The sequence below is a fragment of the Peromyscus maniculatus genome, chromosome 8, assembly GCF_049852395.1.
Source record: "Peromyscus maniculatus bairdii isolate BWxNUB_F1_BW_parent chromosome 8, HU_Pman_BW_mat_3.1, whole genome shotgun sequence".
Classification (NCBI taxonomy): Eukaryota; Metazoa; Chordata; class Mammalia; order Rodentia; family Cricetidae; genus Peromyscus; species Peromyscus maniculatus.
In genome coordinates, this window is record NC_134859.1 from 17,714,019 (window position 1) to 17,738,063 (window position 24,045).

The 24,045-nt window shown below is 50.7% G+C and overlaps 1 long non-coding RNA gene across 2 annotated transcripts; it reads left to right on the forward strand.

Annotated features, from left to right (window-relative positions):
• The first annotated feature begins 7,204 nt into the window (after positions 1 to 7,204).
• On the forward strand, positions 7,205 to 19,124 carry LOC121831744 (uncharacterized). 2 transcript variants are annotated; one of them, XR_013053196.1, is made up of 3 exons: positions 7,205 to 7,786; positions 10,296 to 11,160; positions 18,828 to 19,124. It is a non-coding gene; the product is annotated as an uncharacterized LOC121831744 (long non-coding RNA). The 2 variants fall into 2 exon arrangements; XR_013053195.1 differs by lacking the exon at positions 7,205 to 7,786 and adding an exon at positions 7,793 to 9,409.
• The last annotated feature ends 4,921 nt before the right edge of the window (positions 19,125 to 24,045 follow it).

The window sequence follows — 24,045 nt, forward strand, 5'->3', positions numbered from 1 at the left end:
ATCAAAACCATTATGTAAGGGTCTTGAGAGATTTAGTGCCTCGGTGGTTAAGAGCACTGTCTGCTCTTGCAGAGGACCTGGTTTGATCCTCAGCATCCACATGGCTACTCATAACCTGTAATCCAGTCCTAGGGGATCTGACCCCCTTCCGGCCTCATCCGGCACTATACACGCATAGTGTACAAACCTGCATGCTTGCAAAACACCCATACATATAAAATAAATCAATATATAAAACAAAACACTATGTAAACCAGGCTGGCCTGAAATTCTTGTTCCCGCCTCAACTTCCTGAGTGCTGGGTTACAGTGTTTGGACCTCTCTGCTTTGGCTGATGGGGTCTGATCCAACTTGGGCCTTATCACACCACATGGGAATCTCCTCACGAAGATTGACCCCCAAAATCAGCTATGTCAAGAAGTCAAAGAAGGAGCCTGATGCTTCAAGGTGGTGGTGAATGCTTATAATTTCAGCCCTATAATCCTGGCAGAGGCAGATGAATCTCTGAATTCAAGTCTAAGGCTGTCCTTGTCCATGACACCCAGGGCTACACAGAAAAACCCTGTCTTGGAAAAAAAAAAAGAAAGAAAAGAAAAGAAAAAGAGCCTGTTACCCTTACCATAGTGGGAACCCTAAGAAATATCAAATAAGAGTTTTTTCTATCAAATACTATAAAACTTGCGCTTAGGATAAGGAATTCAAATCAGTTGATTTCCACCACTCGGTAAGACTTTGTATAAATATTTTAATCCACCCCCCCAATAAAACCTTTGTTTACATAAGGGTCCACTGCTGTATTCCAGGAACTTGAGGGCTTGGAGCAATGACCCTTTTCCCCTTCCTTCATTTCCTGTGACCTAGCTGTCCTGAAACCCTCTCTGTAGGCCTGGTCTCGACTCAGAGATCAGCTTGCCTTGGCCTCCACCACTAGGATTAAGGCGTGTGTCACCTCCGCTCCAACACCGGGCTGAGCACACCCTCTGGTTCAAGAGTAAAGTTTGCCTTGTCCAGACACTTTCTCTTTGCAACCAGAACTTACTGTTTGTTTGTTTTGTTTTTTTTTTTTTTTTTTTTTTAAGATTATTTATTGTGTATACAGTGTTCTGCCTGCATGTTTGCCTGCTGGCCAGAAGAGAGCATCAGATCTCATTACAGATGGTTGTGAGCCACCATGTGAGTGCTGGGAATTGAACTCATGACCTCTGGAAGAGCAGCCAGTGCGCTTAATCACTGAGCCAGAACTTATTTCTAACAGGAACCACAGCCCTGAAGGTGGTTCTTGGGGAGTGTAGAACTAATGTATGGAATAATAGCTACACCACGGTCCAATTACAACACATAACAGCTTTAGAATCAGGAAGCCCCTTGACTGGCGTGGTTAGATTCTCAACTGGAGTCTCACTAAGGAAGGTTAGGATCTGGGCAGTTCTCAATGGTGCCTGCTGTGTATGACAATACCACCCGACAAGTAGAAACCAGAACCCAAATCATTCTACGAAAGTTAAGCGGCTATATGATCAAGGTTTAATTCCCAATCTCTGCTCTCAAATCTGTAACTAACTCTGGAACTGATGGCCCTGGATTACATGCTTTGGTTTTTTGTTTGTTTGTTTGTTTTGTTTTCTTTCTTTCTTTCTTTCTTTCTTTCTTTCTTTCTTTCTTTCTTTCTTTTTTTCTCTTTTCTTTCAAGACAGGGTTTCTCTATGGCAGTCCTGAAATTCGCTTTATAGACCAGGGAGGGGGCTGTCATAGAGATCTGCCTGCCTCTGCCTCCCAAGTGCTGGGATTAAAGGCATGTGCCACGACTGCCCAGCTTCTCTCCTAAGACTTCTGATTATACTCTTCAAGGCCCTCATTTTCTGTTCTTGTGTCCTCAACTGTGGTACCAGGTTCATCTCTCAGCATTTTGAGGTCATTAAACTACCAAATGGCGGTCCACATGGAACTATGACCATGCCCCTGGACTTTTATCTGCCATCCTCCCCTAATCCCAACACACACAGCCTGAAGACGACAGATCAGTCACTGCCCTTTTACCTTCAGACACAAGTCTAACCTTACCCTGAGAGAGGAGACTGTGAGGCATTAGCAGAGAATAGGGTGTTAGAGAAGAGGTCAGAGGTAAGGACATCCTCACAGAGCAGCTGGAACTCAGGTGTCTGTCCGTGACACCTCCATCCAGGCAGAGGAAATGAAGCGATCGAGGGGAGAGGCAAAGGGAAGTGAGAATGAAGTAGGGAGAATCAGGAAAGGGGAGGCCCAGGGCTCTACAGAAAGTTCAGCCCAGGGACCCCTTGGCTCCAGAGACACCCCCCCCCCCCAAGAGCGTTCACTGTTTTTTGCTTCAGTCACTGACTTTTGCTTTGTCTGAGTCCTTGCTTCTTCTGTTCTGGAGTGGGCAGTTGTCTGTTTGCCTCTTGGAAAAAGCCTGAACCCCTTGACAGAAGACCCTAGGGAAAGAGCCTGAACCCTAGACAGAAGACCCTAGGGAAAGAGCCCAGACCCCTAGACAGAAGACCCTAGGGAAAGAGTCTGAACCCTAGACAGAAGACCCTAGGGAAAGAGCCCAGACCCCTAGACAGAAGACCCTAGGGAAAGAGTCTGAACCCTAGACAGAAGACCCTAGGGAAAGAGCCCAGACTCTAGACAGAGACCCTAGGGAAAGAGTCTGAACCCTAGACAGAAGACCCTCAGCTCAAACCCTGGACCCTAGGCTCATACCCACATTACATGGTGTATACATGGTATACACCACACACCTGGCATGTTCTGAATTTCTATGAAACTCTTAGTTCTATCTGTGGATCTTTTAGAGGAATAATTGCTACATTGGGAGGATCTGGTTGCTGAAAAACATGAATTTGCCCTACTTCCAGGCTGACTAGAAACCCTTAGATCCTCCTCCCTAGCACAGTATCTGTTTTCCCAGACAATGTGCTCTTCAGTCTGACTACCCATACTTTGGGTACAAATTTCAAAAACTTAACAACAAAAGATTCCTATCCAGAGCTACGAAGTAGCTCGGTTATAATGTTCCTCCTTTGGATGCACAAAACCCCCTGTATCAAGAGAGAGGAAAGAAGGGAGGAGGGAGGAGGGAGGGGAGGAGGGAGAGGGGGAGGATAGAAGCACCTCTCTGGTTTGGCTTGAACCAAATAACAAGAGGAAGCATTGTGGAGCTTTGATTTTAGGGCAGACTCCCAGCTCCTGAACCTGCCCTGTAGAGGGAAATAAATTGAAGGGGCTTTTCTCCCAGCTGCCCCTGTGAGGGGACCAGGGGATATTCTCGGCCACCAGACTTATTCTGGGTGACCCGGAAGGAAGGAGGGGAGGCAGATATTTCTCTGTCTCCGTCCACAGTATCCCAACTTGTTAGTATGAGTTAGAATTATACCAGGGCTGCCCAGACCTTTAGGTTTCATAAAGAGAAACAATTTCTTCAGTGTCCCAGGAATCTTTCTGGAATAAGCACCCTAGCACCTATGGAGTAGGAGAGATGATGTCACTGGTGGATGGAAGCCGGGACAGCTCCTGGAAGGCCTCGGTCCCATGTCCAGTTTCCACTCTCATTTTATATTCTAAAACCACAAGGTAGGGCAGGCTAGCAAGAGATGTTTTTACAGAAGCATGGATGGCATTCAGCAAGTTGTTAAGAGCAACAACCCATAGTTTCAGCTCTTTCTCTTTCTCCAGGTCATCCTGTTCCAGGGAGCAAGTGAGGTTAGCAAATGCGTGGTGCAAGCAGTGTCTTAAGTACATCACTAAATACGTCAATAAATCAGTATCTAGAAGTTGATCGTTTTTGCCTCTTCTACTTCATCAGCATAAGAGTTCTGAGTCTTGCTGGGCATACTAGTTCATGCCTGTAACTATAGTACACAAGAGGCTGAGGCAGAATTGCTGAGAATTCAAGACCAGCCTGAGCTATAAGTGTGAGACTTGATTTCCAAAACAAAACAAAACAAAATTCTGAATCTTAATTTTACTAAAACAAATTTATTCTTCCAAACTCAATTACTGTCTATTACTTCATAAAGAAAAGACCGTTTTCTGGCAAGAAAATATGAAGTACATATTTTGCGTTATAATGATGAATAAAGCAGACTTATGGGTTGGAGAGATGGCTCCATACTGCTGTTGTAGAGGACCAGAGTTCGATTCCCAGAACTCACGTTGGGCAGCTCACAACTGCCTGAGACTCCAGTTCCATGGAGCTCAGACTCCTCTGGTCTCCCATGGCATCTGCATTGACACACACATACCCACACACAGAGATGCAGACACACATACGCTCAAATGACGAAACTGATTTAAAAATCATCTCATATGGCGTATGTGCACCATGGATGGGGTGAGTGTACCTTGGAGTCCCTGCGGCAATCAGAGGACAACTCTGTGGAGATGGTTCTCTTCTTCCACTTTTGTGCAAGGTCAGAGGACCAAACTCAGGCTTGCGGGGCAAGTGTCTACACCTGCCAAGCCAGCTCACTGACCCCAGATTATTTTTTCTTTTAGAAATTGCTTTCTCCCCTTAATTCCTGTTAGTGTATATGTTATATGTGCTTGTGTGCAGGTATATGAACCTATGTGGCAGCGTGGAGGACAGGGAAGGGTGTGGGTGTTCTCTACTCTATCCCTCTCTGATTTAGTCTCCTGTGGTGTGTGTTGGGAGGGGGGTCCCTCAATGATCCTATTCTCTATTTCTCCACTGGCAGCCAGCAACCTTCAGAGAACACTGGGGGTACAGACACACATCACATTCTAGTGGGCCTGGTATGTGGATGGTAGGATACGAACTCAGGTCCTCTTAGTTGCACAGCCAACACTTAACTACTGAGCTAGCTTTTCCTTCTTCTTCTTCTTTTTTTTTTCCAAAACAGGGTTTCTCTGTGTAGTTTTGGTGCCTGTCCTGGATCTCACTCTGTAGACCAGGCTGGCCTCGAACTCACAGAGATCTGCCTGCCTCTGCCTCCTGAGTGCTGGGATTAAAGGTGAGTGCCACCACTGCCCGGCATGTTTTTCCTTCTAAGCACAGAGAATTCCACCAGAGAGGATGCCCTGTAGCTGAAAGTTTTTCTGTGTCCCTCCCAGCTCCTGAGGCCCTGCGGTCCTGCAGCCCATTCAGACCCAAGTAAACACACAGAGGCTTATATTATTTTAAACTATGGCCATGGCAGGTTTATATATCTTGTATCTTAAATTAACCCATTTCTCTAAATCTATACTTTGCCACGTGGCTTGTGGCTTATTGATACCTTTACATCTTGCTTCTTCTGGCTGTGGCTGGCAGCGTCTCCTCTGCTCTGCCTCTCTCCTTCCTCTCTCTCTAGTTGGAATGTACTGCCTAATCTTATTCTGCCTCACCATTGGCCAGCATTATTTATCAACCAATTTATCAGAGCAGCATATATTCACAGCATACAGAATGACATTCCACAGCGTACACACTCACATGCAGTAACAATAAATACATATGTAAAAGACAAACACTGTGTGATCTCATTCATCTGGGAGCTCCAACAGCATGATGACTATAGTTAACAGTAACACACTGTGTATTTCAGATAGTTAGAGGAAAGAACTTTCAAAGTTCTCACAACAAAGAAAGGGAAAAGTTTAAGATACTAAACTTAAGCCATGAGTAGTTCTGAGATATTAATAAAGTGATGGATATTAATTACCTTGATTTGATCATTATACAATACATACATGAATGGAAGTATCACATTGTACCCTATAAATGTGTCCAATTACTATGTGTCAGAAGAAAAACAAATAGAACTTTCAATATGGAGTTGAAAACATAGAAAGCCCTTGAGATCAAGACTCCATCTCAGCCTTTCTGGTGGTGGATCCAAAGGACACATGACAAATTTCTGGTCAATGGAATGGCAGCAGACAACACATGCACTGTATTTAATCAGACCTGGAATGCTCCTCCAGAAGTTCTGGGGGGGGGGGAGGAAGGGAGGGAGGTCCTTCTATCAGGCACTCTGACTTCCCACAATCTCCAAATGACACCCACAGGGTCCTCATGCTCATGAGTCATGTTACATGGGAACCTATCTGAATGCAAAAACACAGTGCAACTCCCCTAAAACATCCTCATGCCAGAAGCTGGACACTTGGTCTCCACAGGGAGAGCCAGCATAATTCAGGCAGAGGATTTCACACTTATCCACTGAACTTTCCACATTCTGAAAACTACAGAGAATGTACAGTGGCCCCATGGCCATGTGTGCCCAGCAATCCCCAGTGTTGGGTGTCAAGTGTTGGGTGTCAGTCATGTTTTACACCCACCACCCCGTCATGAGAAACACTGGAAACCTGGTGGTTGAGAGACTGTAGCTCCTGCACAGGGGAAGCATGGACTTGACAGAGTCCCAGGAAAGAGCAGGTAACAGAACGGGCTCCCAATACTGCATAAACTGCAAGTGCATGTGGACAGTGGCGTGAGACATATCTAGACAGGATGATTATTCACAAACACAGTTATTCAGGTGGAAGGTTCACTGAGGATAGGACAAGTGAAAGCATGTGCTCCCAGGATTCTCACACCTCATTCTGGGCTCTGTCTGCAATTCATTCTATTGTGGCTCGTGAATGCTGTGTATTTATTCACTACTGATCTATATATTTTCACACTGTTCCCTCTAAAACTAAGGGCCACTGGCCTTGCAGCCTAACACTCAGCTAATAACCCACCACCCACCACAAGCTAAAAGATTAGTGGTGCAGAGGGAAAATAGGAAACGAGGTATGGCTACATTTGGAGCCAGATGCAAGACGCAGAAGATGGCACCCCGCAGGTGAATGCCAGCAATAAACGGTGATGCCTATGGAGAATCTGAGATGCTGAGACAGAGGGTGAGTTCAGACATTTGAGATGAGGAAGCAGCACTGTCAACTGTGTGCCTCCTCTCAAGGATGCAGTGACCTCAGAAGAGATGGAGGGCTGCCACAAGATGTATGTGATTCCCATGGAGGGGTCTCTGTGAAACACTTCCAGCTACTTTCCCAATCTATGTGTTTCCAAGGATGCTTGACACAGTTTGGGAGAGAATAAGGATGGGCCTAGCTGGGAGGTAACTGAGGCCAGGATGCCCTTTGGGATTCTCAGAATGAAGTGAGGTGAGGCCTCTGTGACCTCACAGGTAAATCTGCTGCAGAAACACCAGTGTTCTTTGACTGGAGCAACACAGAGTCCACCAACGAGGGCTGGGATTTGAACCAGGCCCAAGTGTCTGGGTAAGTTTGGGCTGTTTTCTGGGATGGATGCTGCCTGAAATTCATCGTGTGAGTGACTCAGTCAGTGTGGGGCACTTCTTCATTGAGGCTTTAAATGGGGAGAATGAAACATAGTGAGGTCATTGAAATGTTCCTGCCTGAGGACAGCTCATCCTAAGAACTAGAAAGATCAGGGGTCAGACATCTTATAGCAGTGGGACTGGTCCCTCAAGACCACAGGGAGAGACACCCCTCGTCTCACCAGGGAGAGAGGCCTTAAGATGAAGCTGTACAGGTGTCTCTAGGCCAGGACTCAGCACCCAGCATAGGTAATGAAGAAGGATCCATTCCTGTTTGAATGGGCACATTAGACCAGCATGCATGGCTTCTCCAGGGAAGGTAGGAAAAGCACCTGGGGGACTGTCGTCTGCTCTTCCTCGAGGACTCCAGTCCCTGCAGTGGCAATGTTTTCATTTGTACTCAGCTGTCACAATATGGAAGCAAACATCAATGTCACCATCAGAGGACACACCACGAGAGCACTCTACCCTCCAGTTCTGTGAGTACAGACATTTGCACTTTGTGTGTGTGCTCATGTGTGTGCTCTGTCTGCAGGTCCATGTCATACGTGGGAAAGTGCTTACAGGGGACACTGAACGCTGTCATGTGTCTTCCCTACCAATATACACATTGTCATATGAGACAGGGTAACTTTATGTTCAGGTATAGGTGAAATTATTAAGGCAACTCCACGCAGTTAAAAGGGAGGTTTATTTTGTAGGGTAACTCACAAGTGAAGGGATAGTTTACAGGGTCTGGGAAAGGTGTAGCGCAGTAGGTGTTCTCTGGAGAACTCTGCTCGGTCTACCTCCAGCGTCCAGGGTCCAGGAACCAAGAGAGCCAGTGTTCTGTATCTCGGGTCTTCAGGGTCCTCTCTCGGCCCCACCTTGTAGGCGTGACAGTTACCAAAGCCTCAATGGGGGTTGTAACTTCCAGATCAAAGCTGGAATGGCTACCCACTACATTCAGGCTTTGTTCATAAGATGAACTCACCACAGGGAACGCCTTCCACAGTGCTGGAACAGAGTGCTCAGCACAGTTTGGGAAACCATGGCTGTTCCTCATGCTGCACTCAGGCACAGAGGAATAAGCTGGACAGAGGTGTGGTCAAGCCTCTGTTACCTCACATAATAGCTCATTGCCAAGGTAAAGGCTGTGGTGTTGTGAGGGAAGTCAGTGTCTACTGGGGTGGGCCAGGATTCAGAAAGAGTTGCTTGCAGGTATGCAGTGAGGTTTGGGCTATGTGGTGGGAAAAATACATACAGGATTCCAGGGATGAAGCCCTAATTAACAGTGTGTTATACTGAAAAGTGGGAGGGTGTAATGTGAGGCACAATGTGGTCCTTGAGGTGACCTCTAACAGGACCTGTGCTATAGAAGTAAAAAAAAGTTGCAGTATCAGTGGAATGTGTGCCAAGGAATTGTCAAAATAAGGACTCAGGGAGATGACACCCACAACTCATCGGACGATGAGGCCCAGGGATGGCCACCCCCAGCCTGTGCTGCAGACTGGTACAGGATGAAGTTCTGATGTTGTGCTGTTCTCCAGTGAGTGACGCTCTCAGAGGTCATCGACTACCATTGCACGTCCAGGTACAGAAATTTCATGACACCCTGCTTTCTGGGCAATCCTACTTCAAGCTGGGTTTAATGGTGGCGAGAGAACAGGCTGCAGGACAATTTATCAATCAGTTTGGTACCCAGGGCCCAGAACATGGCACACTCCAAGTTTCATGATGAGAGAAACTTGCTGATAACCAGGGCATCAGAAATGATAAACCAAAAATTACACTTTGCACATCGGGACTGAGTGTGCACACCTCATCCCCATTGGACTTGCTCTTCCCAGGGGTAAAGTTCCCTAGAGAAAGAGGAGGCATGGGTCTGAGCTTCTTCCCATGAATTGGTCATAAAAGATGCCTTCAGATACTTCCCATAAGTGCTAGCCCAAAATGTACCCATGCGCCTGGACAGCCTTTGAGATTTCCCAGTGAGGACTGGCCTCTGTGACCTCATATGAGGGTCACTGTCATGGTTAAAGGTGAGCCCTATGGCTAAGGGCAGCAGAGTGAGAGAAGGCAGGGATTTGAACCAGGAGAATGTGGGAAGGGATGCATTTCAGGTGAGTGACTGTAGAAAATTCTTTAGGTGAAGAAGTGATCTCACACCAGTGTTTACAGTTGACAGGGAGATATCTGGAAAGGGGTTTTGAAGGCACAGTTCAGTAACTGAGGGGTTTTTGGTGGACAAGACAGATGTGATCTTCAGAAGAATTGCGAATCAGAGACCAGAAAGGGATCCTCACAGAGCATGGCCATGCATGACATACAGGGACAAGACACCATATCCTAACCAGGGAAAGAAGCTTGTGAAGATCTGCACAGCCTCCAATTGCAAGGCATCCTAAAGACACACAGAGGACTAGCATCTATTGTAACTCCCTGTGATATTCCTTCATGGAGGGTACCACAGGAAGAAATGCAGCATGATGTCTTGAAGAAACTCTCTTGAGGGTCTCACAACTTAGAAGCACTGAACATTCCATATGAGCTCATGGGCAGTCTCCACCACATGGCCAGTGAGCTGTGCAACATGAAAGTCTTTTCTAAGCCGGGCGGTGGTGGCGCACAGCTTTAATCCCAGCACTCGGGAGGCAGAGGCAGGTGGATCTCTGTGAGTTCGAGGCCAGCCTGGGCTACCAAGTGAGTTCCAGGAAAGGCACAAAGCTACACAGAGAAACCCTGTATCAAAACACCAAAAAAAAAAAAAAAAGAAGAAGAAGAAGAAGAAGAAGAAGAAGAAGAAAGTCTTTTCTAACTTCCTTATATACTTCATCTTTCCATTTGTATAATATAAATTTGTTTCATATTGATGGTGGGTTATAGATGTCTGTATCTGTGTATGTTTCCCTGAAGACAGGTCAATGATATGCATTAAAAGAACACCAATATTATCCTCTATAATTACCCAAAACTCTATTTAATTTTGTTTTTTCTCTTTCTTTTCAGAAATGATGACCATATATAAACACTAACGTAAATGTGTGTTTTGACCTCCAAGAACTCAGAATGATCCACTAGACAAGCTGTAAAGAAACTGGTATGTTAAACCCTGATGATCAGACCCTCAATGCTAAGATACATAGGCATGTCCCAGCGGCTCAAATGGAAGAAGCCTTGGGCATTTAAAAAAAGAGTGTGAGTAGGCCTGAGCCTGACCCCGACAGGCCCAGGAGAATGCAAAAAGGAATGTGGTGCTGAGACGCCTCTTAACCATGAAGTATAAAGCTGTATTTGGTCCAGGGCCAAAAAGAGAGATGTAGGACTGGGACTACCCCTGCACCCTGTAGAGGCCTGGGCCCAACCAAGAAGAGATATAGGCCTGGGCCTATCCCTGACCCTGAAGAGGCCTGGGCCCAACAAGAAGAGGTGTGGGCCTGGGCCAAACCCAGACCCTGAAGAGGCCTGGGCCCTAACAAGAAGAAATGTGGGCCTGGGCCAACCCCAGACCCTGAAGAGGCCTGGTCCCTAAAAAGAAGAAATGAGGGCCTGGGCCCACCCCTGACACTGAAGAGGCCTAAGCCTAACAAGAATAGATGTGGGCCTGGGCCTATCCCTGAACCTGAAGAGGCGTGGGCCACAACAAGAAGAGATATGGGCCTGGGCCTACACCAGACCCTGAAGAGGCCTGGGCCCTAACAAGGAGAGATGTGGGCCTGGGTCGACCCCAGACCATGAAGAGGCCTGGGCCCAAACAAGAAAAGATGTGGGCCTGGGCCTAGCCCAGACCCTGAAGAGGCCTAAGCCCAACAAGAAGAGATGTGGGCCTGGGCCTACCCCTGACCCTGAAGAGGCCTGGGCCCAACAAGAAGAGGTGTGGGCCTGGCCCTACCCGGACCCTGAGAGGCCTAAGCCCAACAAGAAGAGATGTGGGCCTGGGCCTATCTGTGACCCTGAAGAGGCCTGGGCCTACCCCTGACCCTGAAGAGGCCTGGGCCCAACAAGAAGAGATGTGGGCCTGGGCCTACCCCTGACCCTGAAGAGGCCTGAGCCCAACAAGAAGAGATATGGGCCTGGGCCTACCCCAGACCCTAAAGAGGCCTGGGCCCAACAAGAAGAGGTATGGGCCTGGGCCTACACCTGACCATGAAGAGTCCTGGGCCCTAACAAGAAGAGATGTGGCCTGGGCCTAGCCCAGACCCTAATGAGGCCTGGGCCCTAACAAGAAGAGATATGGGCCTGGGCCTACCCCACACCCTGAAGAGGCCTGGGCCCAAGAGGAAGATGTGTGGGCCTGGGCCCATTCCTGGCCCTGAAGAAGCCTGGGACCAAACAATAAATGTGGGCCTGGGCCTACCCCTGACCATGAAGAGGCCTGGGCCCAACAAGATGTGTGCGCACCTGGGCCCATTCCTGGACCTGAAGAAGCCTGGGACCAACAAGAAGAGATGTGGGCCTGGGCCTACCCCTGACCCTGAAGAGGCCTGGGCCCTAACTTGAAGAGTGATGGGCCTGGGCCTACCCCAGACCCTGAAGAGGCCTGGGCCTACCCCTGATCCTGAAGAGGCCTGGGCCCTAACAAGAAGAGATATGGGCCTGGGCCTACCCCAGACCCTTAAGAGGCCTAGGCCCAAACAATAAATGAGGGCCTGGGCCTAACCCTGATCCAGAAGAGGCCTGGGCCCAACAAGAAGATGTGTGAGCCTGGGGCCATTCCTGACCCTGAAGAGGCCTGGGCCCTAAATAAGAGATGTGAGCCTGGGCCTACCCCTGACCCTGAAGAGGCCTGGGCCCAACAAGAAGAGATTTGGGCCTGGGCCTACCCCTGTCACTGAAGAGGCCTGGGCCCTAACAAGAAGAGATGTGGGCCTGGGCCTACCCCACACCCTTAAGAGGCCTGGGCCCTAACAAGAAGAGATGTGGGCCTGGGCCTACCCCAGACCCTGAAGAGGCCTGGGCCCTAACAAGAAGAGATGTGGGCCTGGGCCTACCCCTGACCCTGATGAGACCTGGGAACTAACAAGAAGAGATATGGGCCTGGGCCTACCCCACACCCTGAAGAGGCCTGGGCCCAACAAGAAGAGATGTGGGCCTGGGCCCATTCCTGACCTCGAAGAGGCCTGGGCCCAAACAATAAATGTGGGCCTGGGCCTACCCCTGACCACGAAGAGGCCTGGGCCCTAACAAGAAGAGATATGGGCCTGGGCCTATACCAGACTCTGAAGAGGCCTGGGCCCAACAAGAAGAGATGTGGCCCGGGCCTATCCCTGACCCTGAAGAGGCCAGGGCCCAACAAGAAGAGATGTGGGCCTGGGCCTACCCCTGACCCTGAAGAGGCCAGGGCCCTAACAAGAAGAGATGTGGGCCCGGGCCTACCCCTGTCACTGAAGAGGCCTTGGACCAACAAGAAGAGATTTGGGCCTGGGCCTACCCATGACCCTCAAGAGGCCTGGGCCCAAACAATAAATGAGGGCCTGGGCCTACCCCTGACCCTGAAGAGGCCTGGGCCCTAACAAGAAGAGATGTGGGCCTGGGCCTACCCCAGACCCTGATGAGGCCTGGGCCCTAACAAGAAGAGATATGGGCCTGGGCCTACCCCACACCCTGAAGAGGCCTGGGCCCAACAAGAAGATGTGTGGGCCTGGGCCCATTCCTGTCCCTGAAGAGGCCTGGGCCCAAACAATAAATGTGGGCCTGGGCCTATCCCTGACCACGAAGAGGCCTGGGCCCTAACAAGAAAAGATGTGGGCCTGGGCCTACCCCTGACCATGAAGAAGCCTGGGCCCAACAAGAAGAGATGTGGGCCTGGGCCTACCCCTGACCCTGAAGAGGCCTAAGCCCAACAAGAATAGATTTGGGCCTGGGGCCTACCCCTGACCCTGAAGAGGCCTGGGCCCCAACAAGAGATATGGGCCTGGGCCTACACCAGACTCTGAAGAGGCCTGGGCCCAACAAGAAGAGATGTGGCCCGGGCCTATCCCTGACCCTGAAGAGGCCTGGGCCCAACAAGAAGAGTTGTGGGCCTGGGCCTACCCCAGACTCTGAAGAGGCCTGGGCCCTAACAAGAAGAGATGTGGCCCGGGCCTACCCTAGACCCTGATGAGGCCTGGGCCCTAACAAGAAGAGATATGGGCCTGGGCCTACCCCACAGCCTGAAGAGGCCTGGGCCCAACAAGAAGATGTGTGGGCCTGGGCCCATTCCTGACCCTGAAGAGGCCTGGGCCCTAACAAGAAGAGATGTTGGCCCGGGCCAACCCCAGACCCTGAAAAGGCCTGGGCCCTAAATAAGAGATGTGGGCCTGGGCCTACCCCTGTCACTGAAGAGGCCTGAGCCCAACAAGAAGAGATATGGGCCTGGGCCTACCCCACACCCTGAAGAGGCCTGGGCCCTAACAAGAAGAGATGTGGGCCCGGGCCTACCCCTGACCCTGTAGAGGCCTGGTCCCAACAAGAAGAGAATTGGGCCTGGGCCTACCCCAGACCCTGAAGAGGCCTGGGCCCTAACAAGAAGAGATGTGGGCCTGGGCCTACCCCTGTCACTGAAGAGGCCTGAGCCCAACAAGAAGAGATGTGGGCCTGGGCCTACCCCAGACCCTGATGAGGCCTGGGAACTAACAAGAAGACATATGGGCCTGGGCCTACCCCACACCCTGAAGAGGCCTGGGCCCAAGAAGAAGATGTGTGGGCCTGGGCCCATTCCTGACCTTGAAGAGGCCTGGGCCCAAACAATAAATGTGGGCCTGGGCCTACCCCTGACCACGAAGAGGCCTGGGCCCTAACAAGAAAAGATGTGGGCCTGGGCCTACCCCTGACCATGAAGAGGCCAGGGCCCAACAAGAAGAGATGTGGCCCGGGCCTACCCCTGTCACTGCAGAGGCCTGAGCCCAACAAGAAGAGATATGGGCCTGGGCCTATCCCTGACCCTGAAGAGGCCTGGGCCCAAACAATAAATGAGGGCCTGGGCCTACCCCTGACCCTGAAGAGGCCTGGGCCCTAACAAGAAGAGATATGGGCCTGGGCCTACCCCAGACCCTGATGAGGCCTGGGCCCTAACAAGAAGAGATATGGGCCTGGGCCTATCCCACACCCTGAAGAGGCCTGGGCCCAACAAGAAGATGTGTGGGCCTGGGCCCATTCCTGACCCTGAAGAGGCCTGGGCCCAAACAATAAATGTGGGCCTGGGCCTACCCCTGACCATGAAGAAGCCTGGGCCCTAACAAGAAAAGATGTGGGCCTGGGCCTACCCCTGACCATGAAGAAGCCTGGGCCCAACAAGAAGAGATGTGGGCCTGGGCCTACCCCACACCCTTAAGAGGCCTGGGCCCTAACAAGAAGAGATGTGGGCCTGGGCCTACCCCAGACCCTGAAGAGGCCTGGGCCCTAACAAGAAGAGATGTGGGCCTGGGCCTACCCCTGACCCTGATGAGACCTGGGAACTAACAAGAAGAGATATGGGCCTGGGCCTACCCCACACCCTGAAGAGGCCTGGGCCCAACAAGAAGAGATGTGGGCCTGGGCCCATTCCTGACCTCGAAGAGGCCTGGGCCCAAACAATAAATGTGGGCCTGGGCCTACCCCTGACCACGAAGAGGCCTGGGCCCTAACAAGAAGAGATATGGGCCTGGGCCTATACCAGACTCTGAAGAGGCCTGGGCCCAACAAGAAGAGATGTGGCCCGGGCCTATCCCTGACCCTGAAGAGGCCAGGGCCCAACAAGAAGAGATGTGGGCCTGGGCCTACCCCTGACCCTGAAGAGGCCAGGGCCCTAACAAGAAGAGATGTGGGCCCGGGCCTACCCCTGTCACTGAAGAGGCCTTGGACCAACAAGAAGAGATTTGGGCCTGGGCCTACCCATGACCCTCAAGAGGCCTGGGCCCAAACAATAAATGAGGGCCTGGGCCTACCCCTGACCCTGAAGAGGCCTGGGCCCTAACAAGAAGAGATGTGGGCCTGGGCCTACCCCAGACCCTGATGAGGCCTGGGCCCTAACAAGAAGAGATATGGGCCTGGGCCTACCCCACACCCTGAAGAGGCCTGGGCCCAACAAGAAGATGTGTGGGCCTGGGCCCATTCCTGTCCCTGAAGAGGCCTGGGCCCAAACAATAAATGTGGGCCTGGGCCTATCCCTGACCACGAAGAGGCCTGGGCCCTAACAAGAAAAGATGTGGGCCTGGGCCTACCCCTGACCATGAAGAAGCCTGGGCCCAACAAGAAGAGATGTGGGCCTGGGCCTACCCCTGACCCTGAAGAGGCCTAAGCCCAACAAGAATAGATTTGGGCCTGGGGCCTACCCCTGACCCTGAAGAGGCCTGGGCCCCAACAAGAGATATGGGCCTGGGCCTACACCAGACTCTGAAGAGGCCTGGGCCCAACAAGAAGAGATGTGGCCCGGGCCTATCCCTGACCCTGAAGAGGCCTGGGCCCAACAAGAAGAGTTGTGGGCCTGGGCCTACCCCAGACTCTGAAGAGGCCTGGGCCCTAACAAGAAGAGATGTGGCCCGGGCCTACCCTAGACCCTGATGAGGCCTGGGCCCTAACAAGAAGAGATATGGGCCTGGGCCTACCCCACAGCCTGAAGAGGCCTGGGCCCAACAAGAAGATGTGTGGGCCTGGGCCTACCCCTGTCACTGAAGAGGCCTGAGCCCAACAAGAAGAGATATGGGCCTGGGCCTACCCCACACCCTGAAGAGGCCTGGGCCCTAACAAGAAGAGATGTGGGCCTGGGCCTACCCCTGTCACTGAAGAGGCCTGAGCCCAACAAGAAGAGATATGGGCCTGGGCCTACCCCACACCCTGAAGAGGCCTGGGCCCTAACAAGAAGAGATGTGGGCCCGGGCCTACCCCTGACCCTGTAGAGGCCTGGTCCCAACAAGAAGAGAATTGGGCCTGGGCCTACCCCAGACCCTGAAGAGGCCTGGGCCCTAACAAGAAGAGATGTGGGCCTGGGCCTACCCCTGTCACTGAAGAGGCCTGAGCCCAACAAGAAGAGATGTGGGCCTGGGCCTACCCCAGACCCTGATGAGGCCTGGGAACTAACAAGAAGAGATATGGGCCTGGGCCTACCCCACACCCTGAAGAGGCCTGGGCCCAAGAAGAAGATGTGTGGGCCTGGGCCCATTCCTGACCTTGAAGAGGCCTGGGCCCAAACAATAAATGTGGGCCTGGGCCTACCCCTGACCACGAAGAGGCCTGGGCCCTAACAAGAAAAGATGTGGGCCTGGGCCTACCCCTGACCATGAAGAGGCCAGGGCCCAACAAGAAGAGATGTGGCCCGGGCCTACCCCTGTCACTGCAGAGGCCTGAGCCCAACAAGAAGAGATATGGGCCTGGGCCTATCCCTGACCCTGAAGAGGCCTGGGCCCAAACAATAAATGAGGGCCTGGGCCTACCCCTGACCCTGAAGAGGCCTGGGCCCTAACAAGAAGAGATATGGGCCTGGGCCTACCCCAGACCCTGATGAGGCCTGGGCCCTAACAAGAAGAGATATGGGCCTGGGCCTATCCCACACCCTGAAGAGGCCTGGGCCCAACAAGAAGATGTGTGGGCCTGGGCCCATTCCTGACCCTGAAGAGGCCTGGGCCCAAACAATAAATGTGGGCCTGGGCCTACCCCTGACCATGAAGAAGCCTGGGCCCTAACAAGAAAAGATGTGGGCCTGGGCCTACCCCTGACCATGAAGAAGCCTGGGCCCAACAAGAAGAGATGTGGGCCTGGGCCTACCCCTGACCCTGAAGATGCCTAAGCCCAACAAGAATAGATTTGGGCCTGGGGCCTACCCCTGACCCTGAAGAGGCCTGGGCCCCAACAAGAGATATGGGCCTGGGCCTACACCAGACTCTGAAGAGGCCTGGGCCCAACAAGAAGAGATGTGGCCCGGGCCTACCCCAGACATTGATGAGGCCTGGGCCCAACAAGAAGAGATGTGGGCCTGGGCCCACCCCTGACCCTGATGAGGCCTGGGCCCTAACAAGAAGAGATGTGGGCCTGGGCCTACCCCTGACCCTGATGAGGCCTGGGCCCAAACAATAAATGTGGGCTGGGCCTATCCCTGACCCTGAAGAGGCCAGGGCCCAACAAGAAGAGATGTGGGCCTGGGCCTACCCCTGACCCTGAAGAGGCCTGGGCCCTAACAAGAAGAGATGTGGGCCCGGGCCTACCCCTGTCACTGAAGAGGCCTGAGCCCAACAAGAAGAGATGTGGGCCTGGGCCTACCCCTGACCCTGAAGAGGCCTTGGCCCAACAAGAAGAGATGTGGGCCTGGGCCTACCCCTGACCCTGAAGAGGCCTGGGCCCTAACAAGAAGAGATGTGGGCCTGGGCCTATTCCTGATTCTGAAGAGGCCTGGGCCCTAACAAGAAGAGATATGGGCCTGGGCCTACCCCACACCCTGAAGAGGCCTGGGCCCAAACAATAAATGTGGGCCTGGGCCTATCCCTGACCACGAAGAGGCCTGGGCCCTAACAAGAAAAGATGTGGGCCTGGGCCTACCCCTGACCATGAAGAAGCCTGGGCCCAACAAGAAGAGATGTGGGCCTGGGCCTACCCCTGACCCTGAAGAGGCCTAAGCCCAACAAGAATAGATTTGGGCCTGGGGCCTACCCCTGACCCTGAAGAGGCCTGGGCCCAACAAGAAGAGTTGTGGGCCTGGGCCTACCCCAGACTCTGAAGAGGCCTGGGCCCTAACAAGAGATGTGGCCCGTGCCTACCCCAGACCCCCATGAGGCCTGGGCCCTAACAAGAAGAGATATGGGCCTGGGCCTACCCCACAGCCTGAAGAGGCCTGGGCCCAACAAGAAGATGTGTGGGCCTGGGCCCATTCCTGACCCTGAAGAGGCCTGGGCCCTAACAAGAAGAGATGTTGGCCCGGGCCAACCCCAGACCCTGAAAAGGCCTGGGCCCTAACAAAGAGATGTGGGCCTGGGCCCAACAAGAAGAGATGTGGGCCTGGGCCTTCCCCAGACCCTGAAGAGGCCTGGGCCCAACAAGAAGATGTGTGAGCCTGGGCCCATTCCTGACCCTGAAGAGGCCTGGGCCCTAAATAAGAGATGTGGGCCTGGGCCTACCCCTGACCCTGATGAGGCATGGGCCCAACAAGAGATTTGGGCCTGGGCCTCCCCCTGTCACTGAAGAGGCCTGGGCCCTAACAAGAAGAGATGTTGGCCCGGGCCAACCCCAGACCCTGAAAAGGCCTGGGCCCAACAAGAAGAGAATTGGGCCTGGGCCTACCCCAGACCCTTAAGAGGCCTGGGCCCTAACAAGAAGAGATGTGGGCCTGGGCCTACCCCTGTCACTGAAGAGGCCTGAGCCCAACAAGAAGAGATGTGGGCCTGGGCCTACCCCTGACCCTGAAGAGGCCTGGGCCCTACAAGAAGAGATATGGGCCTGGGCCTACCCCTGACCCTGAAGAGGCCTGGGCCCTAAGAAGAAAAGATGTGGGCTTGGGCCTACTCCTGACCCTGAAGAGTCCTGGGCCCAACAAGAAGAGATGTGGGCCTGGGCCTACCCCAGACCATGAAGAGGCCTGGGCCCTAACAAGAAGAGATGTGGGCCTGGGCCTATCCCTAATTCTTAAGAGCACTAGCAACAGCCGTAACAACAATAGCAACAACAGCATCAGCAAGAGCAGCAACAACAACAAATGCTACCGGAACAGCAGCAGCAGTAAAGTAGCAGCAGCCACAGCATCAGTAGCAACAACTGGAACAACAACAGCAACTACCGAAGCAGCAACCTCGATGCTTTACAACAGCTTTAAAGCCTTTAGTCATCAACCTTATTGCACATGTCTGGCCCTAAGTGTGTGTGAATAGTTTTCAATAAATATAAGGTTATCTACAACCGTGGCTGATCCTGGAACGTTTATATTTGTTCTTTCCCTATAATAATAACATTGAGCTACTGAAGAACAGGCCTTGATGGTTACTCACAAACACGAATTAGGTAGCTTCACTTATACAGCACATATCTGTATGCTCAGACCTCATCCTCAAGATCGGAGCACCTCTGTCCATGGTCTGTATCTTGGACATTTGTGGGAGTCTCTTAAAAAATTAAATAAAGACTAGTGAAAGGCGTCAAGTAGGTAGGAGCCCTCACCTAGTTATAAAATCACTGGGATAAAATTTCTAAATTGGAGGGACAGCTCCCAACCCCATCCAGTGAGGAAATCAGATGAGCACCCATTGCTACAGAGGTGCTGATGAAGGTCTGGGAGGCAGAGGAGTGTGAGAAGGCTCAGTATGGATCACAGGACACCAGGCATTGGAAATTGTCTTCCAGTGAGACTCCACAGGAAGATGAATGGACCCCACTGGTATCCTCTGCGTGGTGCCACAACACAGGGAGGGACAGGCTCAGGTCCAAGGACAGTCAAGTGTGCTGTGCTCCTTCCCTTAGAGAACTAGAGGCTGGCAGGTTGCAGCTCTGAGCTCGCTCCTCTTGATCCTGGGAGGGACAGGTGGCAGATGTGTTGGTGTGTTCCATGTTGATACAGACACAGGGATGGTGTGGTAGAAATGACATGGAAACTGCACCCATGAAAATATGGGAGCCAAAATGAGACAGAAACAAGGGGAATATCATTGGACGTGCTTTTATGGGTAGGAGGGGAATCTCATGGGGACTCTTCCCGAGACGAGGAGCTGTAGGGAACTAAGCATTGCCGATGGAGGGAGAATTAGTTGTCCAGAGATGAATCCCCTACCTGGTTATCCAGTACCTAGTACTCAGACCTGTAACACACATGCACGCATCACTGAACAGGCACAGCCTACGGTAGGTTTAAATCTTAGCATTTTTCTGTAAACATCTGCCAATAATGAAAACTTGTCATCATCCTTCTGAGAGGGAGAGAGAAGGAAAATGGCAACAATTCGAGCAAGAAGGATAGTGCAATGGTGTGATTTTATTTTCACTCTACAAATTATAAATGTAACTATTTAGTGGAAGACTGGCTGGGTGAGAACTCCTATTGTAATATGTGTGCAGTGAGACAGCGGTCCTGTGTTGTGTTGTATTTCAACACTCTCGTCTCCACACCTAGACCTCCCTTCTCCCAAGAAGACACCTGCACAGACATTACAACATCGTGTTGACGTGGGGGTTCTGTGGTGACAGAGTTACCTGGAGCCTTTAAATCAGCTGACACCCCAGGATATAATTAGTGCTCTGTCCTCTCCCATGCCACCCACACATTCCCCAAGCCCCATCTCACATTAAACCAGTTCCCACTGTGGCGCCTTCATCTGGGAGGAAAAAACACAGAAGCGGGGACTGTGAGTCGCTCACTTCTCACTGCAGCAGCAGAACCCTGGGCGGCCTTTTGTTTCTGGTTTATACCGGTACCTGAGTACTGAGTACCAGAGTCAGACTCCAGGAAGCCCAGAATTAGCCTATAAATGTGTTTTTCAATTTCCTAATTACTTTTAAATATAACGCAACTATTTCCCCACACCTCAAATGCACTTACAAGGATTTTATATTATCTACATAAATATTAAACCATTTTCACTCCCCCCCCCAAACAGGGTTTCTCTGTGTAGTTTTGGTTCCTGTCCTGGATCTCACCCTGTAGACCAGGCTGGCCTCAAACTCACAGAGATCCGCCTACCTCTGTCTCCCGAGTGCTGGGATTAAAGGCGTGCGCCACCATCGCCAGGCCTCCATTTTCACTTTTATGCAAATAATATGGATAGTTGGTTCATGTCAGGAATAAATCTTTTGAGATGTATGTAATTTACTATGAAAAACCAATCAAAGGCTCTGGGAACATAAAGAACTTGTTCATAGTATTGCATGTTAAGTTCCATCTAGTACATACTGAGTGCCCAAATCATACAAGAATTCTTAACATGTGGTTTTCAATATCCAGAACATCCAACTCTTTAGTTAACATCATTTTGTCCATTTCTAATACCTGGACTGATTTTAAACCAGGTGGGCAGTCCTGGCCTTGAACTCGCATCACTCCTCCTTCCTCTCTCCCTCAAGGGATGAGATTCAGGGGCCACCACCCTGGCTCTGTTCCTAACATCTGCAATGAGAGCCACAGCTGCAGGTGGAAGCTCGTGAGCACACGAGGCTTACACTCTTCTCCCCTGACCTCAGTGTGGAGCCTGGTAAAGGGTTCTGCTGTGACGGGGGACCAGCAACAAGTGGAGCACACATCAGTGCACAGGCCTCAGGCTCCTCTGCCCCTCTACCTAAGGTTACAGCGGTGAGTGTTACTTGTGTTGGACTCTCTAGGAGAAGGCTCAACCAGAATATTCACTACAATTTCATATAAAAGTCAGTGAAAATTAATACCTTATGCAGTTCTGCTTTACATAGGAAACAGCTCTTAAAATCATTTTTTAAAAATCATCTTTTTTTTTTTTTTTTTTTTTTTTTTTTTTTTTTTTTTTTTTTTTGGTTTTGGTTTTTTGAGACAGGGTTTCTCTGTGTAGCTTTGCGCCTGTCCTGGGACTCACTTGGTAGCCCAGGCTGGCCTGGAACTCACAGAGATCCGCCTGGCTCTGCCTCCAGAGTGCTGGGATTAAAGGCGTGCGCCACCGCCGCTGCCGCCGCCGCTGCCCGGCCAAAATTCATCTTCTTACCTATAGTTTTCAGTCACTATACTGATTCTACAAGGAAGGGTAGCCTCTGTTTGTAATTTTGCAAATCTCATCAGCCAGGGCATATGGATGGCTTATTAGAACGCTGTGGTGGTGTCTTTCTGCTCCTGCTGCGCTAAGGATGTTTCACCTGAACAAACACACTGTCACTAGCACACGTTAGTGCTGAAATGTACACTGTCCTGTAAGGGCCACAGGGTAGAGAGGAAAATGAATCTTCTTAAAACTAAGTAACCGAGTCCCAGGACTTTCCATCATTCGTTTATTTAGGTACCAGGTACTTCGGAGTTTAAGGTAGTTACTACTCAAAATACAAAGAAAATGAAATGATAATTAACATTACCTTTCCCCGAAGATGAGGAAACATTTTCAAAGGCCACATGAAGATCCACAAGGCAGCAGTTCACATTTCCTGAGAAAAAGAAAATGGTCGGAAAGCATAAGGGAGTGAACTGAGCCCACCCACCACCTGCCTCTGCACCAAACTCTTACTCCACAGCACACAGGGCTGAACTGCAGTGACAATGACCTCCACTGCAGAGTCGGTGACAGTGAATTCTCACACTTTCCCTTTAAAAGATAAAAAGGTTTCATAGGGATTTTAGCAGCATTAAAAATGAAGTCTTAAATAATATGTTAATTGTTTGTGAATTTCATACATAAACATAGGCTTCTTCATCCTAGAGTTCCTAAAAGCAGCAGGGCTGTCATGTAAAGTAGTGCTTTATTGCAATTCCATGACCTCCGGATCTTAAAATCTGTCCACCCCTCTTCCGGAATGGTCTCTGAGACTCAGAGGAAGGTGTAATGTAAATATCACATTTATGCCTGTGAATGCCACATCTCTGAATTTTGACAGTTTCTAGTGTGACACACAGCTTCCTGCATTGAGACTTCTCTGATGAGGACTGAGCTCACTGACCTGTGAGTACAGAGATGTGAATTCAGAGGCAGTGTGATCTGACATTTAACATGGTAGTTGCGGTAGGCTCTCTCTGGGGGCCTGTGAGTTTGCCAGCCATAGGTACTATACTAGATTTACACTGTGATGCAGGCTTTTATTCTTGTGGGTTGGATTTTAATTCCAATGAGAATGTGGCTCGTCACTGCGGTGTTCTTCATGAGCATGGGCCCATGAGCTCCTATGCTTGATTAGGTCACAGAGGGCAGAACTGTGTGGGAAGGATTAGGAGGTGTGGCCTTGCAGGAAGAGGTGTGTCACTAGAGATGAACTTTGAGGTTTCTCTCTGACTCATGCTTGCTATGCCAAGATGTGAGCTCTCAACTGCTGCTCCAGCACCATGTATGCCAGTCGGTTGCCATGATTTCTGCCATGATGGCCATGGACTCATCATCTGAGTCTGTAAGGCCCTAACAACTTTTCTTCTTTGAGTTTCCTTGGTCATAGTGTCTCATCATAATACCAAGTAAATCAGTCTTGCCCATGGCATTCAAGCACTATTGCACCAATGGTTACATCTTGCCACACTGGTTGTCATTTACAGTTCACAGGAATACAGCTGGAGGAAACTCCTGCCGGTCCCATCCATGACCCTAAATAGGGCATTTCTGTACTATAAATCTAGTCAGTGTGGAGAAAACATCTTTTCATGACACATTTGATTTCTCTATGTCCTGTGACTAATGCCTGTAGTGTTTCCAGCAGGAGGGTCTTAACCTCAAGTTCTGGTACACCACCAAGACCAATGGCAATAGTCTGTAACAATGAACTTTTAAAGTCAATAGCAGCTGGGCAGCAGTGGCTCACACCTTTAATCCCAGCACTCGGGAGGCAGATCGCTGTGAGTTCGAGGCCAGCCTGGACTACAGAGCGAGATCCAGGACAGGCACCAAACCTAGCTGTAGTAGTAGTAAAATGCAGGTAAGGTAGAAAAATATCAACCTAACTCAGGAAATGTTGGAGATGAGGTATGAAAACTATTTTATACCCTCTACCCCAGATCAATATTTCAAAATAAAGTTATGAGATTATATATGATTTTGTGTTTCAACAAAGCATCATACATGAAAAAGTTACCAAAAAATAAATAAATAAAAGGAAAGAGAGAGAGAAGAAAATGTGCTTTCTCAGTTCTGTGGGTGCAAAGATTCAGGGGAGGATGGCAGCATCTGGAAGCTGGCTTCTC